The 19,778-nt window shown below is 49.5% G+C and overlaps 1 protein-coding gene and 1 long non-coding RNA gene across 2 annotated transcripts in view; one reads left to right on the forward strand and one right to left on the reverse strand.

Annotated features, from left to right (window-relative positions):
- Positions 1–13,851, reverse strand: part of Smad5 (SMAD family member 5) — a 55,313-nt gene extending 41,462 nt beyond the window's left edge. Inside the window, exons 1-2 of the mRNA XM_052156540.1 lie at positions 13,634–13,851; positions 6,374–6,451 (exon numbers count right to left, since the gene is read on the reverse strand). The gene's annotated coding sequence lies outside the window, so the exon portion shown is untranslated. The remainder of the gene's footprint in view (positions 1–6,373; positions 6,452–13,633) is intronic.
- Positions 12,813–18,132, forward strand: LOC127664503 (uncharacterized). The gene is made up of 3 exons (XR_007973211.1): positions 12,813–13,141; positions 15,525–15,656; positions 17,712–18,132. It is a non-coding gene; the product is annotated as an uncharacterized LOC127664503 (long non-coding RNA).
- Positions 18,133–19,778: the final 1,646 nt, after the last annotated feature.

Genomic DNA, 19,778 nt, shown 5'->3' on the forward strand with positions numbered 1-19,778 from the left:
AAGCAATGGGGATTGTGCTAAATGAGATGTCAAACATCAGGCATACAAAGGAGATTTTCCTGCCCTGGTGACACTCCCAGTCAGTCTCCCAGTCTCCCAGTCTCCAGTTTCCCAGTCTCCCAGTCTCCAGTCTCCTGGGCATGCTTGCTGTGTTTTGCCTTCAAATTTCTCAAATATTTCATGTAAGAACTAGAAATGAGAAAATCAAAATCGTTTTCTGTCATTTCAATCTGCCAACCCAACTGTCCCCCGTGGAGGAGATGAGTAGGACCTTTAAGGAGCTCCTTGTCTGGAAAAGGTTGGCCATGAATATGGACCATTCAGTTGAGAAATAATGAACTTTTCCTGAGGTGAAGATTTTACCCCTAAGTAATGAAACTACTCACAGTCGTCATTCAAATGCTAAGTATAATCAGACTTACTACAGACAACTCTTCCTGAAATATGAACTTTTAAAAAAGGACCTGCAGGACTTGGTGTGATGAAATAAACTTGTAATTCTAGAAGCAGAAACAGAAGGACCATGGTTTCAAAGCTAGCCTGGGTTTATAAAGAAGCCCTGTTCAAAAAGAAAGGGGGGGGGAGAGAGAGAGAGAGAGAGAGAGAGAGAGAGAGAGAGAGAGAGAGAGAGAGAGAGAGAGAGAGAAAGAGAGAAGAACAATCACCCCAAATATTTTTAGATAAATGCATAGTTATTGGAAACTTTAAATGACAGAGAAAAGGTAAAAGTACTTGAGTCCCTATGACTAAAAATAGCTGTGGCTAGCAGGTAAGAGGCATCTTTACCTGCCACATCCCCACACATGTGTGAGTTTAACACATACTGAACCAGCACTTACTTGCCCTGCTCCGATACTTCATCAAATACTACAGGAAACTTACAACTCCGATTCGCGTACTAACATTGTCATCTTCATGATTACTCTTTAATTAAGAAGCTATAGTATGAACCATTAAAAACCTGCCAGTATCACCATGTTTCTATGACAAACTGCTCCACAGTCCACAGGTCCACAGCTCCATGACTGGTTTGGGCTCTGCCTAAAAAGACACCTTAAAAGGTGTCTTTCAGTGACTGGAGAGATCTCTCAGTGGTTATGACCACTTGCTGCTCTTCCAGAAGATTTAAGTTTAATTCAGTCGCATAACCACCTGTAACTGGAGCACCAGGGGACCGGATGGATCTCCCATCTCTTGACCTATCTCTTTCCTGGTCTTTTATTTTTCTTCCTTCTCTGGGAGGACAGATTGATTCTTAGAAATCTTGTCTTGGCACATGGTATTCTGGGAAGTGTGTGGAAAGGGAAGGCAGCATGAAGTGTAAGGCAGTGAGGGGGTTGTACAGCCACTTCACACGAGCAGAAACAGGAGCTCTGTGAGGCTAGTTCTCGAGCATACCTGGGTAGTCAGAAACAAAGCCAGAACTCACATCCAGCCGAGCCTAACCACTGCGTGACACTGCCTACCCTCTTGGCTGCATGAAACACAGAACCATGCTCGACTTTACACTCCAACAAAATGGTTTTTATGCCAAACGTTAGGGAGACACAATACTCTGAAAACTAATACCAGGTTACTAGGAGAAAGAATAAATAAATAAATTGTTGGCACACATAACTGCAATTTGTAATCAGAATCCATGTCATTTGGTGGCGGCAAAGTCATACAGAGCAAGTAGGCCATAAAACTTTATTCTAACAGCGTGGAGAGTCCCCCCTCCCCGCCCCCAGCAAGATTTAAGGGCCCTAACTGGGTGGAGTCTGTGTTCCAACATGCTGATCTGGAGGTGAAGAGTGAAATAGTGAAACCTATTCATTCCCTTTGCTCAGTGGCTCATGTGTCTGTGACCGTCCTGTCGACAACTTGTGGGTGTCACTATCATGCCACATTAGAGGCAATTTGGATGAATCAAATCAGGGAAATTATTCAAAGTCAACACCAGCTCCTTGACTCATGGGAGGTGGTGTCACATTTCCACAGCAAAGAGGAGCCACCTGCAGGGCACAGCCTGGCTGTGATCTGAGCTGCCACACGGCCAGTCTTCACAGAGTACCGCTGTCATTTGCTGTATGCTAAACACTGAAGCTCAGATTTTTGAAAAAGAAAGTGGAAGGAGCCCCTGCCGGGTCATTTTGTCACAATCAAGGTTCCGTGTGAGCTCAGTACACCAACATGGTTGTCCTGGCTCTGATAGTCCGGAAGCCAGAACAAAAGCCATCTGGGCTCTGCTTCTAGCTTCAGGGCCACAGGAAAATGAGTGTTGCTTGCAAATCATGAAATGTGTATTTCACTTGCTCGTGATTGCTGGATGAGATTCTGTTCTGATCTATGGTACGCAACTCCCCTTCTGATTCCCTTATTCCCCTAAAATCATTGCTGACTGCCCTTTATGGGCCGGGTCCTCGTCTGGATGCTTGGGATGGCCTAAAAAACCAGTCCATTCAGGAGCCCTGTTTGCACAGACTCCAACAAAAGCCAGACACGAATCGTTCTACATCTAGTCTGCCCAAGACAACCTATTTGTTTTTCTGATCAACTTTGGCTCTGCTAAACTTTCCAACTCTAGAGCTTTCACCTTTTCCTACTCATCTTCATGAGATAGCAAACAGACAAAATGGAGGGACAAAAACATGCACACACATGCAATGTGCGAACAAGCACACACACACACATACCACACACACATACACACACAAACATATACACACATACCACACACACACACACACATACCACCACACATACACACCCAAGCATATACACACATTACACACACACATACCACACACCACACATACCACACACATATACCCACACAAACATATACACACATACCACACATATACCAGACACCACACATACCACACACACACACACACAAACATATACCCACATACCACACACACACATACTACACACACATACACACACAAACATATACACACATACCACACACACACACATATACCACCACACATACACACCCAAGCATATACACACATTACACACACACATACCACACACCACACATACCACACACACATACCCACACAAACATATACACACATACCACACATATACCAGACACCACACATACCACACACACACACACACAAACATATACCCACATACCACACACACACATACTACACACACATACACACACAAACATATACACACATACCACACACCACACATACCACATACACATCACACACACACCACAGAGATACACACACATATACACCACACACCACACATTCCACACCACACATACCATACAGACATCACACACACACACCACACACACACACCACATACCACATACACACCACACACAGACACACTACACACACACACACATACACCACACACACCACACCACACTTACCACACCACACACACACATACACACAGACACACATACACTGCACATACACCACACATGCCGAGCGGCCCCTCACACCACATCTGGAGACTCACAGGAGCTTTAATACAGCAGCAGTAACCACGCCTCGCTTCCATGCTAGACTGGCTTAATTCCTTAAAATTGAGAAGGGCGGCTGAACATGGGCTCCTGGTGGCAAATGAGGTACGTCACAAGGATATCCAGGGATATGGCGTGGTAGTATATGAACTTCCTTAGCCATGACGTCCTTCTGGTCCCTGGGTAGACATTGCTACCAGGCTTCTAGACTAACAACAGCCCCTAGAATGCCCTTCCTGTGCTTTTATCCCCAGAATTCTTGGTAGTTAGAACTCTATAAGGAGAAACTCCATAGCCCATTACTACCCAAAGTGATGCTCTTCTATTTTTAAGATCATGCCAAGCTGATGCTCAAGAAAGGAGTAGCTTCTGCCACCTCTGCCACCTGCAATTTGTCAGGCAGGGGACATCAGCCCTTACTTGGACCACTGTGGCCAGAACCGTCTCCACCTCAGTCGATCACAGCGGTTCAGGTCACTCTGCTGATGTGGTAGCCATCTTATGAGCATGGCAGACAAGCTGTGGGCTTACTGCACCCCACCACAGCCAGCTCAACACACAAAGTCAGAGTCAGGGCACCTGCTTCAGAGAGATAGCTTTCCTCCACAAGGCAAGCATCGGCTTCCAATCCAACCAGCGACACACCGGACATCCTTCCATTCAGTCTACACTATGTGTATGTAGATGTGACACGTACATAGAGATACCACACTATGTGATGGCGGGTGCCAGGCACAATGACAAGTAACCCTCCACCTGCTCACATGGACTGTATAGGCCAGCGGGAGGAATGAGGCAATGACCAAAGAGCCACCCTGTGTATAAAGGAGCATGGGACAAGACAGCTACAAAGCCAGCGGCTGGTGGGCTGCTCTGCTCAAAGGGAAGACCCGAAAGGAACAGGAATGTATCAAGTAAGGAGGATGGATGTCTGAGGGGCATAGGGAGGAAGAGCCTTCAAGGCAGAGTGATCCCGGCAACATGAGCAGTCATGGTGGTGACTATGAGAAACCAGACAGTTCCAGGTGTCGGGAGAGGAATCACAGCAAGGGAGGTTGCACAAGCAGGCAGGGTAAATCCGTCAGGGCCTGGAGGCCGCCAGAGGTCTCCAGAACCGTCCCAAACTGAACCAAATGTCAGCGGTGGTCATCAAATTCTTCTGGGTCTTAGGTAGTTACTTTGATAGTGAGAATGGGGTGCCAGAGGAAGTGATAACAGAGGGGGAGGTGTCGGGAATACACGGGCACTTAAACACCAGCCTTGGCTTTCATCTGATCTTTCAGGGCAATGCTGCTGTCTTACCTGTGACTTCTACTCAGGGCCATCACAAGAGCCCCCCATTCCCTGAGTCATGTATTGATCACCTGCTGGACCTTCCAGAAGCCTTGCTAAGCTCCTCTGCTGTGCACCTGCTGACTGGCAGAGCATGATCGGAAAAGGAAGGAGCAGAGGAGGCAGGGGAGGAGCAGGGAAGACAGGTGGAGGAGCATGGGAGGCAGGTGGAGGAGCATGGGAGGCAGGTGGAGGAGCATGGGAGGCAGGTGGAGGAGCAGGGAAGACAGGTGGAGGAGCAGGGAAGACAAGTGGAAGAGCAGGGAAGACAGGTGGAGGAGCAGGGAAGACAGGTGGAGGAGCAGGGAAGACAGGTGGAGGAGCAGGGAAGACAGGTGGAGGAGCACAGGAGGCAGGTGGAGGAGCAGGGAAGACAGGTAGAGGAGCAGGGAAGACAAGTGGAAGAGCAGGGAAGACAGGTGGAGGAGCAGGGAAGACAGGTGGAGGAGCACAGGAGGCAGGTGGAGGAGCAGGGAAGACAGGTGGAGGAGCAGGGAAGACAGGTGGAAGAGCAGGGAAGACAGGTGGAGGAGCACAGGAGGCAGGTGGAGGAGCACAGAAGGCAGGTGGAGGAGCACGGGAGGCAGGTAGAGGAGCAGGGAAGGCAGGTGGAGGAGCACAGAAGGCAGGTGGAGGAGCAGGGAAGGCAGGTGGAGGAGCACAGAAGGCAGGTGGAGGAGCAGGGAAGGCAGGTGGAGGAGGAGCACAGAAGGCAGGTGGAGGAATACAGAAGGCAGGTGGAGGAGCACAGAAGGCAGGTGGAGGAGCACAGAAGGCAGGTGGAGGAGCACAGAAGGCAGGTGGAGGAGCACAGAAGGCAGGTGGAGGAGCAGGGAGGGCAGGTGGAGGAGCAGGGAAGGCAGGTGGAGGAGCACAGAAGGCAGGTGGAGGAGCAGGGAAGGCAGGTGGAGGAGCACAGAAGGCAGGTGGAGGAGCACAGAAGGCAGGTGGAGGAGCAGGGAAGGCAGGTGGAGGAGCACAGAAGGCAGGTGGAGGAGCAGGGAAGGCAGGTGGAGGAGCACAGAAGGCAGGTGGAGGAGCACAGAAGGCAGGTGGAGGAGCAGGGAAGGCAGGTGGAGGAGCACAGAAGGCAGGTGGAGGAATATGGAAGGCAGGAGAAGAACTGAGTGACTGTTTTCAATCTTCGGAGAGAGTAACTTTGAAGGGAAAGTCCAGGAGGAACATACCCAAAGTTAACAGCAAAACAACTTCTGTGCACAGGGTGGGGACTGCATAAGTTAATTACAAAATGCTAAACAATAGACTTGAACTCAGCCCATGCCTACACAATTTATTCCTACTGACTTACAACATATGATTTGTTTGCTTGCATTTCGTTTCAATTATGGGGGCTTTAGTTATGGAACTCAGGTCAGGGTTTCAGTGAGCTTTCACTTGGTGTCTGGCCTGTGAAAGGATCCTCTTGTCCACAGTGCCCTAAGGAATGTCCCTGAGTCTGACTCAGAAAGGTTCCCAAGTAAGGAGTCAGCCCAGCAGGGGTGAGGCTGGTGCAGACATTTTCCATAGGTGACATTATAAACATCACATGCTTACCTGTGAACTGCAGTGAGGTCCCAGAGAGTCCAATCCCAATGACAAGACTGAGGCAGGCCTCTGATTTGATGGGACTGCCTGGGAGGAAGACAAAAAATGTAATCACCTGATCCACTCCCTGGCAGGACCTGGGGATTGCACCCAGGATAAAGCCAGGACTCTCTCCTCTTCTGGCATGAAGAAAGGATCGGGTGCCCCCCTGCTTGCCACTCGAGACAACGCCTGGCCCTCCCACAGTGGAGACCTGATAGGACACACCAAGCTAATTACACTTTTATAGATGTAAATGGTTTTACTGAGAGGACCCTTTGCCTGTTTTCAAAGCTTATGATTGCTCCAGGATCTCTTATAAATACACCACACACCACACACCAATGGTGGAAGCAACTGACTAGGAAATGTTCTCGGGGAGGAGAAGGCAGCTTGGCCTAAGAGAAGACTTGCATGTTTTGAAGTGGAACTCACTACTAGAAGCTTCCCACCCTTGTAACCTGCTAAGCCTCCATCTCTGTTCAGCTCCCCAGAACAAAATTCTCTCAACTATTGCTAATACTCAGAGGTCAGAGATAGGGAAGAAGCTAAGGGAAGGGGACAGAGAGGAGGCTGGGCAGTGGGGGGGGGAGCACTGCTCCTGTTCCTGGAGTCTGAGGGTCCTGAGAGAGTCTTTGTACACAGCCTGGGGACTCTGCCATGAGATACTTTGGGTTTGATCCAAGACAAGACAAAAAAAAAAAAAAAAAAAAAAAAAGGTAGAGCCACAGTTCATCAAGCCAGGGAGAACAGAGAGAGAGGGAAGGTAGGAAGGTTAGTCCCGAGTCAGCATGGAGGAGGGGAAAGGTGAGGGGGTGTGAGCTGTGTGCAGCAGCCTGGGGTTCCTGAAGAAGGAGGAAAGCCCGAGTATGTGGACAAGATAGATATACATGGTGTTGAACCAGGCAGTCTGGAAGCTTAGACTCCTGCACAGTGGCAGTGACAGTCTGAGCTAGGCTGCCCATGGCACACTTTTACTGTGCTTATTGGGCTCCAGTCCTATCACTGTTCCTTACCTAGCAGGCGCTTGAGTCAGCCCTACTCTGTTTCCACCTTGTTGAAGCAATGACTGGTTAATAAAGAAGAGGGTGCAGCGTGTGAAGAATCCGTTTACTTGGATAAGTTCCCCCTCCATCCTTTCCAAATAAGATGAGCAGAGGCTGTGTATGTGTGTGTGCACACGCATGTGCATGTGCACTGTGTGTATATGTGCATGTGTGCATATGTGCATGTATGTACACACCTGTGCATGCACATGTGTGAATGTGTGTGTGTGAATGTGTGCATGTGCACGTGTGTGTGTGTGTGTGTGTGTGTGTGTGCGCTGTGGTGTACATGCTGTGTGTATATATACAAACATTCATGGGTAGTAATGTTGATGGCTGTGTGTGGCCTCACAGGAAGATTCTTTTCTCTTCCTCATTACCCACATCCTTCTCATCTCTATCCCCACCTTTTCTCTCTCCTCTGTTGCCCCACCTCCGGCACCAGCATCTGCCTGGGAAGTCCACAACATCTCCTCTATCTCTCCTTGACCCTTTGATGTGTCGCCCACTGATACCAATCTGATCTTTTCAACCGCACCACCATCTGGATGCACAGCCTCCCAATTGCCTCCCGCAGCTGTTAGAAGGAGCAGCGGTGAGGCCGTGGCCTCCAGCTCTACCCCTCAGTTCGCCTTTTCTCTTCTGCTTCCTGGGCCCCATAGGAATTGGTGTTCCCTCTGACCCTTGCACCCTGAGTTCTCTCCTGCCCACCCCCACCCACACCCACACCCCCAGAGCACATGATTGCCACTCATGTGCTCCTCTCTTCCCACTGCCTGTCCTCTCCTGGGCTCCCACATCACGTGTTCGTCATGGCTTCCGGTCTTCCAGCTCCCACATCACGTGTTCGTCATGGCTTCCGGTCCTCCAGCTCCCACATCACGTGTTTGTCATGGCTTCCCACACTAGAGCATCACCTTCAGTCTGGGTTTCCACACAGCCTCTTTGTTTTCAGTGCACACATTGATCGGGTGGAAAGTTGTTTCCCTCCTCCTGCATTTCTGGAAACTAGCCTGGGGTCCAGTCTCTAGCAGGCAACTACTGAAAAATGTTGGTTGAGTATATAAAGGAATGGGGGCATCTGGAAACTACTTATTAGTTCGTTAATTTATCTAAGAAAAATTTAATTGAGTGGCTACTACACTATGCCAGACATGGGGCCAAGCTTTTTACTTCACAGCAGATTTCAGATTCCTGCTTTCAAGGCACTTACACTACGGTGAGATACAGAGGCTTGTGCATGATGAAGCCCGATAGACGGTAGCTGTGCCGGCTAGTCTTATGTCAACAAGCTGTAAACTAGAGTCATCTGGGGGGGGGGGGGGGGGAACCTCATTTGAGAAAATGCTTTGAGGACATCTGACATTAGGAAGCCTGTAGGACATTTTTTAAAATTAGTCATTGATGTGGGATGGCCCAGCCCATTGTGAGTGGGGACGCCCCAGGCAGGAGGTCCTGGGTTTAGTAAGAAAACTGGCTGGGTAGCCATGAGGGGCAAACCAGTAAGCAGCACCCCTGCATGGCTTCTGCATCAGCTCCTGCCTACAGGTTCCCACTCTATTTGAGTTCCTCCCCTGACTTCCTTCAGTGATGACCTGTCACCGGGAAATGTAAACCAAATAAAGCCTTCCCTCTCCTGCTTGCCTTTGGTCATGGTGTTTCATTGCAGCAATGGAAACCCTAACTAAGATAGTAGCCGAGATGAGACAGATAGATGTGTAGATAGATGACAGACCTGTGAGGCGACATCCAAAGCCAGAGTAAAAGCTAGTCAGGTCAGGAAAGGACGAGAGAATTCTGGGAAAACGGTGCTGTGTAGAGAGGCAGCAGAGCCACAGAAACATTTCAAGACACAAAAGAAGCAGCATGGCAAATTAAGAAAGCAAGGGCTGCAGTCCTAGAGGCCTACCCCATCCACCCTGCCCCTCCCCCACTCTTACAGAGACCTTGTGGGTGGGGCTTTGGGACAGTTTTTGGAGTCAACTTTCTATTTCCCACATGGCTATGGGGCTCCTCCTGGGACCAGACACCATGCCAGCTGTCATGGGATGGAGGGCTCAGGTCCTAAGGAGAGAAGGCCCTCAAAACCAAACCACCCTTCCCTCCAATTCAGTGCTTGTCTCATCCAGCAAGGTTCTAAGAATGGATATAACTGGGGTAGGAAGCTGGGATCAGGTAGAATGGGCTCTCTGACAGAAAAACTGCAGCACCCAGAAAGCTCAGTGTATTGATTATATATTATTATATACAGTTACATATATGTATATATACATTATATGTTATATGTGTGTATGTACATATACATATACATCATATACACACATATGTGTATATATATATACATATACATATATACACACACATGCACACACACACACACATATATATATATATATACATACATACACACAGTTATATATATTCTATACAGTTGATGAGCTATTACACCCAGTTGAACAAGGAGGCAGGTTTAGCTAACGTCTGTAGGTGCCATCTCATCAGTGAGGAGAGAGGGCTAGGTGGATGTTTCTACCCACGCAGACCACATAGAGAACAAGTACAGCTGTGACATTTCTCTGAGCCTGAACCCCAGTGTGTGTGTGTGACAGGGAAGGAAGCTTTGCCACTTTCCCATGGGTTGGAGGCTGTGGAGTCCTTGGCATCACTGTGTACAGAGCAGTCCGCAGCACACATGCGTTCAGGACTGCTCTCGCACAGGGCTTTGTCCTCTCCTCACAAGGACCAGTCTTCATTTTATTCCCAGGGCAGCCACTGCTTCCCAGGTCATCCCTACCTCTGTGCTATGTCCTTCAAGGACCACAAACTACCCAGCAGCTGGGAGGATCTGCAAGCCCCCCTCATCTAAGCATGCGGCCTTCTGGATTAAAATCAACCCACAACTCTCGCTTGGCTGAAGGCCAACTTCAGACATCCTGGCCAGACCCCTGCCTGCCATCAGGAACCAAAGCTTCATCTCCCATCCCTGCCTCCTTAGGAGACACACTGGCTCATCTACACCATCTGTACAACATGCCAGGCCCTCTTCTGGTGACCATGGGCCACCAACTCTGTCTCAATGCTCCCTGTGAGCTGGACATCTCAGAGTCCCTAAACAGAACCTGCGGGTGACACTGTTCACACACTGCAGCACTGCGGGGTGACACTGTTCACACACTGCCGCCTTTGTCACAGGGACTCGAAGCTCTTTGACACTAGGACACAGCTCAGCTTCTTCTTTGTCCCCAGTATCAAATGACATCAATTCAAGGTGTGCTGGTGGTCAGTGTCATAAACTGGGCTCAGAGTCCAACCGGCCTGTCAACATTTGCTGACTAAGTCGATTAATGGGGTTCTCTGCTGCTTATGGTATCCCCCAAATCTAGCATTGGGCCTGGCACAGAGTGGGTGATCAGTAAATGTGTCTGGAATGAGATGAACAAGTCCCTATCACAGAGCACCCCAGAGCCATCAGGAGTCATTCCTGGGGGACAGCGCAGGAGGAAACTGACAGCACTAGGCCCCCACTAGTGACCCTGAGTCTTGAATATGGAAGGTGAGCAGAGACCGACTGTGTAGAACTGTGACCTGGAGCTCTCTCTTGCCTGCAAGTGCCATTCTCCAAGCAGGCCCCCTGATCCTAATCGACTACTACTATGCTAGAGCGGTCTCTGCCTGATATGCTTATGAAGTCCCCAGCTGTCCACCTCTCTCTGCCCTGGGGCTGTGAAACTGAGTCCAAGGATGCTTGCCCATGCCCCCATGCTGACAGTGTCTCTGCCCCCTCCTCTCCTAGAGAAGCATGCACCATCGACCATGGATTACACGAGGGTCTAGGCGGAAACCCCTTACTCTTAACGGCACGGCAAAGGAAGGACTTCTGAACACAGGTAGCATTCTATCTCCCACCTCAGTCTCTCTCCTAAAATGTTTGCAGATGGCAGCCATGGTCTCTGCCACTACCTAACCCTTGCTTTCTGGAAATCCACAACTGGAGCAGCCACCAAGCCCTGAGACCAAGCCCAGCCACTCAAGGGTTGCTGAAGGCTTCAAAAGAAGCATGAGACAAGCAGACACTATAGAATGTTTAGCACGGATTTGAACGGACCGTTGAGTATTTTGTAATGGCCCCTATTTTAGTGAAGTCATTGAGGTTGAAAGCAACCTGACATGACCCTCAAGATTTTCTTTTTTTAGACGAGGTCTCACTATGTAGCACAAGTTTCTCACAAACTGGAGATTCTGCTGTCCACATTTGGAGTAGTTGGGGTTTTAGGTGTGTGCCGCCACACCCTGATCCAAGTCACATTTTAAAGTGATTTTTAGTCAATTGTGAGAGTCCAGCCCCCAGATTTTAATGCCTCTCTGTGTGGCTATAGGCTCTGAAAATCGTACAGAGGATTTAGCTTTTTAGATGAGAAAAATGTTAGCTTGGATTTATAGAAAGGAAAATAGTACTAAGGGTCCACGTAAACACCCTCGGAGGCGCTTCCCTGCTCTGCCTCAGGATGCATGGTGGACAAAAACCACACAGTGTGCCAGCTTACTGTTTTCATCTCTGTCACCCTGTCCCCAAAAGTCTGCCTCAAACACCCTCCGCTGCACAGCCCTGGCCAGGTATTTGGCACGTGAGCGTTCGTCAGCAGACAGGGGCCCCAGCTCTCCCGAAGGCTGCACACCAGCTGTGCGGTGCTGGAAGAACCTTACTCAGGATGGCTTGCTGCAAGTTCCTTTACTAGGAGGGAAACTATGTGGGAGAAATGGCCTCCCTCCCTCATAATGCACGCCCATCACTGAAAAGGATGTGTATGTCCCAGAATCCAAAGATTAGTTGTAATTTTCTAGGCAGAAACTTCCTAAATATGTGAGTGTGTCACAGTATACCCTGTGAATCTTCACTGTGTCAGAAAGTAGAGAGAGACAGAGACAGGGACACCACAGACAGACGGACAGATGGACAGACAGATGGACAGAGTGCACTTGCCCAGTCGCTAGAGCCTTCCTTCAGAAATAGAATTTTTTTTTCCTATTTGTAGTTGGTGGGCATTCTCGGTTTAGTCAGAATTGAGGAAACCACAGTTCCCACACTTCTCATGGGGTCCAGAAAAGAAGGAGCTGCTGCTAAGCTCTGGGCTTGCTGGCTCTGGGGCTGCAAGGACGGACCTATGCCGCTCATCTGTCTTTGAGAGCCGGCGGCTAGGGGTAGAAGGTTTGCACCCCTTCACATTGCCTCCGGCCTCCACCACAAAGTGTTGTTATAAAGAGGTGGGGCTTCTGGGATGGGAGCTTAGGTCATGTGACTCAGCCGTCAGGATCAGGATCTGTGCCCACAAGCACAGCCCAAGAGATTTCCTGTCCCGGTCCTGTCCCCTCACAAAGAAAGCATGGAAGCTCCAGGAAGCCAGGGAGGGGGGGAGGATTGACCCAACGTCCAGACTTCCCAGCCTAGGCCGGGGATGGGCTCCTCTGGAAGCCCCTCTTCCTCTGTTGGCTCAGACCCAGATCCGTTCGCAACCGGACCGGGAGCCAGGCTTGGCCCAGTGATCCACGGGAAGAGATGAGCAGAGGGCTGGCCGGGCATCCAGACGCCTAGCTCACTGCACCCTGCTCGACTGCACATCCCAGTGAGCACTGAGCCAGGGCTTGGTGTTGGAGTCGCCATCAGAAGCAGACCCCTCAGCTGCTTGTACCTCAGGTATGCGAAACCATACCTACTACCCACCGAAGATCTCCCCAAAGAGCGTAAACCGACCCGTCTCTGCCTGTTCTGCAGGCTGTGCATGTGCTGGGGAGTCCCAGTCCCCGGTCATGTGCTTGTCCTTAATCATCCTTCCTACAAGTTTTATTTATTTTATTTTTATTTTTATTTAGGCCATAGGACAACCTGGTTAACGGGGCGAGTTCCTGGACTGCTGTGGCTATACAGAGAAACCAAGTCAAAAAAAAAAAAAAAAAAAGACAAAACCCTAAATTGATATGCTTATTAGAGGTGCAGCATCACGGGAACAGAGAGCGTAGAGAGGGCAAGAACTCTGCTGACTTCCATCAGGCCTCCACGAGATGACAGCAATGAATAGTTAGTTCACGTTTATTCACGCCGATCGTGTTTCTATGCACTGCTACCCCACCCCCAAATCTCATACATCTTCAGCCTATCCCCTCCGCCAAGGACTCCACACTAACTCACCATGGTGTGACTTTAAGCAGCGTAAGCAGCTCCAACCTGACGTTTTTGCTTCGTCTTGCACTTTACTGCTGCTACGGAGCCGACATGGTGCGCATTCGTGTGCATCTGTGTGGATTTGGAATGAGCTCCTGGGCTGTTGGCAGTCCTCCCCTGTTGCTGGCAGGATGTGAACAACAGGCTCGTACCTGTGCCCCAGTTCAAGCATGTGCGCCTCAGTGCGAGCATGCGCACCTCGGTGCGAGCATGGGCACCTCGGTGCGAGCATGCGCATGCTTCCACAGGCCTGAGTTCCTAAGGGAAGATGACGGGAGTTAGAGGATGGGTGTGCCTTTAGTTTTGAGAAATCCTGCCAAATACTGTAAGAGGATTGAGCCAGTTTTTGCTCTTACTGGCAGAAGCCGAAGCACTCAGCTGTGCTCTGGGGTTGACTTGGCTTTTACTAAAGGGCGACTTTCGAACACAGAGAAAATGCCGCCTTTGCCTTGGCTGTGGGATTTCTGCATGGCGTGTGATGGTGGACATCTTCCAGCACTGACCAGACTGTCCCACAAAATGCTATGTGGAGAGAGAGAAAGAAAGACAGTGAGGAAGAGGGGGGAGGGAGGGAGGGAGAGAGAGAGGGAAGAAGGGAGAGAGAGAGGGAGGGGGAGAAGAGAGGAAAAGGGGAGAGAGGAGAGGAGGGGAGAGGATAAGGGAAAGGGAAGGAAAGAGAGATTTTTCTTACCTCAAGAGACAGGCAGAGGCAGGGAGGGGGGCAGAGCTAGAGCTAGCAGGGGAGCCTCCATGTCCAGCATTTCTCCTTACAAGGGAGCACAACATCGTTTTTGTTTTTGTTTTCTGAATAGATGGTTTATATAACACACACACACACACATCTGGCACATGAGATGCACTCCCCTGTTTCCCGTGTCAGGGGCACCGTCAGATGTGAGGATGAAAGCGTCTGTAGAGACACGTTTACATCCCTCCTAGGTCCTTCAGATAGCTGCGCAGCCACACAATGAGATCCAAATGCAATGTGATTTGGGGGGCCGCTGGAAACGGAATCTCTCCACAGGTTGGACCTCAGCTGTGTTGAAAATGTCTAATGTTCTCCCTTCTCTGTCTCCCTAGTCTATACCCTATTGGAAGGATTTAAGACTGTTACGTGCAGAATGTGTGTGTGTGTGTGTGTGTGTGTGTGTGTGTGGTCAGACATGATTAGAAAAGAAAAGTTTAATATCTGAGTTCAATTCACAAACATTCCAAATAAACTGTCATATCTCACCCGGTGCTCAAATGAAGCCATATTGGAAGATGGAAGACAGAATGAACAGACTGATTTGGTAGACCCATCCCCACAGGACCCATTCCTATGGGAGGGACCAGAGTGGCTGGGACAGGAAGTGAGTTCCAGCTACGGAGTTCTCACAGGATACCTCACTTGAGTGTCCACCCATCCCAGAGGGCTGTCCTTAGGTCTCAGGCATGTCCTCAAGCCTCAGGGTTTTCCCAAGGCTTGATATACCACGTGCCCCCCACCCCCCCCCCAGGCCAGTGATGAATCTGCAGCGCTTTCAGACCCTGCCTGCGGCTTGGATTCCTAGGCAGTGGTTCTCAGAATTCAGGTGCATCTCGGTTGGCGTTAGGAAGCTCTCGACCCACTGCCCAGAACCTGAGCTGCTCCTGGCTCTGGCCTGTAACTGCCTGATGTCTTTTCTCAATACCACTTTCAGTTAAGTCCTTGTTTAGAACACAAAGCTAACAGGAGAACCCCTTCATAGGAACCAGTTACATTAAGGTCTGGGCTCTGGTTTCTTTTTCTTTATTTGCTTGTTTCTTTGTTTGTTTGCTTCTTTCTTTCTTTCAATTCTTCCTCTTTTCTTTTCTTCTCTTTTCCCTCTTTCCTTAGGTTCTGTGAAGGGAGCAGTTTAAAACTCCGGGAATATGGGCAGCCTCAGGCTGTGGACCCAGACCAGAAGGGGCGCAAACCTACTTGTCTGCTTGAGCTAGCCCATTGTTCTCCTACAATAAAATACCTGAGGTGGGTTACTTTGGAAGAAAAGAAGTCTGTGTGCTGATTTGCTTTTGTTGCTGGGATAAAACACAGACCTATGCAAACTTTGGGGGAGGGAAGGGCTTACCTCATCTTACAGTCTATAGTCTGTCATTGTGGGAAACCAGGACAGGAACCCAGGCAGGGCAGGGACTTGAAGCAGAGCTGTGGAGAAAGGTTGCTAACTGGCTTGTTCCTCTGGGTTGCTCAGCGACCTTTCCCATGCTGCCAGGTCCACTACCCAGTAATTAAGAATGCCTCGCAGACATGGTTACCGACCAATCTGATTTGAAGTTTTTCTCTTCCCAGGTTTATGTGAAGTTGAGAGCTGACAGTTTGTATCATAATTATGACCAGAGAAGTCTCTGATGAGGGCTTAGGGCTGAGGGTATCATAGTGGTGAGGGTCAACCAGGAAGGAAGAGGTCACATGTTCAAACAGGAAGGCCCAGACCAGGACAGAAGGCAGGCTCACTCTTCCAACAACCAACCAAAGACCTCAAGTGGCTCATGAGACCTACACTAATTCCTCCTGAGGACAGCTCCTCCTGTACATAGGGGCCTGTCAGGAGCTCTCTCTCTTAAAAGGCCTGCTACTACCCACACAGGCTCAAACCACTGAGGAGGGCCAGGTGCCCTTCCTACCCAGAAAACTTGAAAACATGCTTCAAGGCCTACAAGTGTCTCTCCTCTTGGAAAAAACCAGAACTCAAGGACAAAGATCCAGGTCAGTCCCTATGGAAAAATGCTAATGAGGGGGCCCTCCTTTTCAGTGAGGACCCCTCGCCTAATAGGCACATATACAGGCGCCTTCTGTGACAAGGGGAAGAGAATTAGAACTGAAGCTTAGCAAAGATCTAGCACTTGCTAATTGGGGCAATTCTTCACTGTCAGATTCAGACTTTGTCCCTGTTTTACAAGTGGAGAAACTGAGTCACAAAGAAGACAATGGCTTTCCTAAGTAACACTTTTAGAGGAGATTTATGTCAATTGAAATGTGCGAATGAAGAACACCCAAAAGAGGGAAAGAAGGGGGAAGAGCAAAGCTGGAGTTGGTGCAGTCGGGGGACACTCCTTAACATCCCGTACCGAAGGCTCTTGTGGCTTCTCACATGTTCTTCTCAGTGAACTTTCAATACCCTGTAAACAGACCAGGAGTGCCAACTTGATAAAGTCATTTCTCAGTACTGCCTTTTGTGTGTAGTCTTCAAATCTGGGCCTAGTGGCCCAGGCCTGTAATCCCAGCACTCGGAAGACCAAGACAGGAAGGCTGTGAGTTCAAGGCCAGCCTTGGGATGCACAGCATGGTCTGAAAAACTAACAAAACAAAGCTCAGCTCAGCAAAGCAAAGCAAAAACCTCTGCCACTAGACAGAAAAATCCCTGTGGTGGCTGTCATTTCCTGGCTGGCTGCAGTGAGTCACCAGGAAGGGCACACCTGGCCATCCTAAGGACAAGACAGCAGGCAGGGAGGGCAAGCAGGCCAAGCCACACCAGTTAACATCCTAGAGAGCCAAGAGCAGTCCCTGAACAGGATGCATTCTGCTATCCAGCAGTAGACCTGGACACGTCCTTCCTTTTCCAACAGAGCCTCAGTTGCCCTGATTCAAAAGCAACAGAGCTGATGAGAGAGCTGCTTTCTGTGTTCCTTCCTGTTTCCAAGCACTCTGCCTTGGGTCAGGGAGGTGCCCTCACCCCCTATTCCCACCTCCTCCCCAACTCCAGCCTTCGAAAGCTGTTTTGCGTCTTGTTTTCCCACAAATACTTTGATGTGACAGCATCTGCATTTATCTTCCTCGGTGTGCTCTTGAAGTTGGACATTTGTTTAATTATCTCTGTCTTTGATCAAAGTCTCTAGAAGTCTCTGGGCTTCCTTAGTCCTGAATCTAGTGATAGAACAAATGCATCCAGGAAGAGGGCAGCTGCCCTCCCCAAACCCACCCCTCCCCGAAGCCTCAACCGCCCACTGGCTGCTAGGGCATAGAAATCCTGCACACAAGAGTTGTTGGCTACTCTTGGCTGGCTACCTTTTGTTTCTCCTCCAGAGAGCATTCCCGTGTCTGAGCTGAAGGAGACGGAGCGTGAAGAAGCTGAAAGATCTAACAGAGAGGGACTGCCGGAAGTTTACAGGGAAGATGGCTAATCCCTGCCAGTGGGGTGAAGAAGTCAGACATCTGGTTGCTGGTTTGTTTCCTGCTCAAATTTAGGGCAGAGGGGCCCCTAGAAATTTGGGTCTAGGGAGCGTGGAGAAGAAAGGAAGTAAGTAGGAGGGAGGTGTGTGTGTGTGTGTGTGTGCACTGTTCTGTATGCTTTGGGTTGGAAGCTGCTGCCGGAAGCTAGGGAGGAGGTTTGGCACAGCATTCAAAGCCCTCAGCTTCCGGGAGTGGGCTGTATCTGAGAAGCCCTTGCATGTTTGCCCTTGGCCCAAGTCCATGCTTTCAGGAGGAGCCTGTGGCTTTGGTCCAAAGTCCTGCCAGATAACAGAAGCGGGAGTGAACCTAGAATTCTTCATCCTTGCGGCACCTTGGAGTGAAGGGTAGGGAGCCACAGTGCTGTGTGCAGCCATCTCACTAGGCCATGTGTTATCAGCACTTCACTCCCTGCAGTGTCACAAAGGGGGACCTCTGGTCCCCACTACACAGAAGAAGAGACACAGTCTGAACAGAGATGTAAGCCAACCTCTGCCTTCAGAGCCTTGCCAGGCCCCACGCAGGCCCTGAGTTAGTGGGACACCTGGTGTCTCAAGGACCTATGAAGAAAAGCTAAATCCAGTGGCAACTGTGGCTTTGCACTTAAGGTGCCGTTTCTAGGCAAGATAGCATAGTGTCCATTGTCAAACCCTGAGGCTTCCTGAAGCTTCTGCTAGTGATTGCTGCTCCAGGGCATACCGTGTCATATGCCAACCCGATTTTGGAGCATTACCTCCAATCGAGCTTCAATGAATGCTTAAGAGGAATGAACATTGAATTGATACTATATGAGTCCTTCAGCTTTCTATATTTTATTGCTTTCATAATATCTGCAGAGATGGTTCTTACTTTATGTTTGAAACATCAGAAGTGCTGTGTGATCTTCCTTTCCTCCCTTCCTCCACGCACAGCTTGACCAGTATTTGTTAGGAATTGCATCTGAAACTCTATGGCAATAAGGCAAACAATGGGAACTTGAAGTTCATAGTGCAGATCGTTGGCTATACATAAGGACACACATTTGGACTCAGGGGGTGGGGGGGCGGTATGTGTTCTTCCTGATGGAGAGGGAACCACAGAGAACAGGAAAGCAAGGAATGTTGACAGCAAAGACCCTATAAGACCCTATGTCAGGCAAAACCACTGTGAGTGTCACAGTCTGGACCAGAAGGTGCTGTTGTCTGAGACCCTGGGAGGTCAGGGCTGAGGCCAGCAGCCAGTTCACAAAAGCCTTTAGCTACCTGCATGTTGCTTTCAGCGGTCAGAGAACGGAACCTCTTTGCTGGAGAGTCGGAGAATTATCAAGGTCTGACCCAGTAAAAGAAAAGCCCAGGCCGAGATATGCAAATGTGCCCTCACACCAGGTTTGCAACATGGTTGTGGGGGCAGTGGTCTCTACCAGTGGCAGATGGGCCACTGTGTCACTGAAGTACAATGCAGTCCATGCGAGGACGCTGCAGGGTATTGGACAGAAGGTTTCCTAACTCATCAGCGCACGTCAGACTTCTATGAAAGACAAGGCTGCCCCGAAACCCTGTGGACCAAAGCAAAAGTTTGCCCCCTTTACTCCTGCATCTATACTTGGGGAGAACAGAGGCTAGCACAGAGGCTCTCAACTTTCCTGATGCTGTAATCCTTTGGCACAGCTCCTCATGTTGTGGTGACCCCCAACCATAAAATTATTTCATTGCTACTTCATAACTAAATTTTGTTACTCTTACCAATTGTGTAGATATCTGATGTGCAGGACATTTAATCTATAACTTTCCCTGCAGGGGTCATGACCCACAGGTTGAGAACCATTGGGCTAGAGGGGTTTTTTATCAACTGAGTGAATTCTTTCTCTCACTTGTGCTGCTTAATGCCTCTCTCTCTTCAATGCATCTCTTTCCTTTTGAGAGGTGTGAACTCTTGAGCCAGTTA

Source organism: Apodemus sylvaticus, chromosome 14 (genome assembly GCF_947179515.1).
Source record: "Apodemus sylvaticus chromosome 14, mApoSyl1.1, whole genome shotgun sequence".
Classification (NCBI taxonomy): Eukaryota; Metazoa; Chordata; class Mammalia; order Rodentia; family Muridae; genus Apodemus; species Apodemus sylvaticus.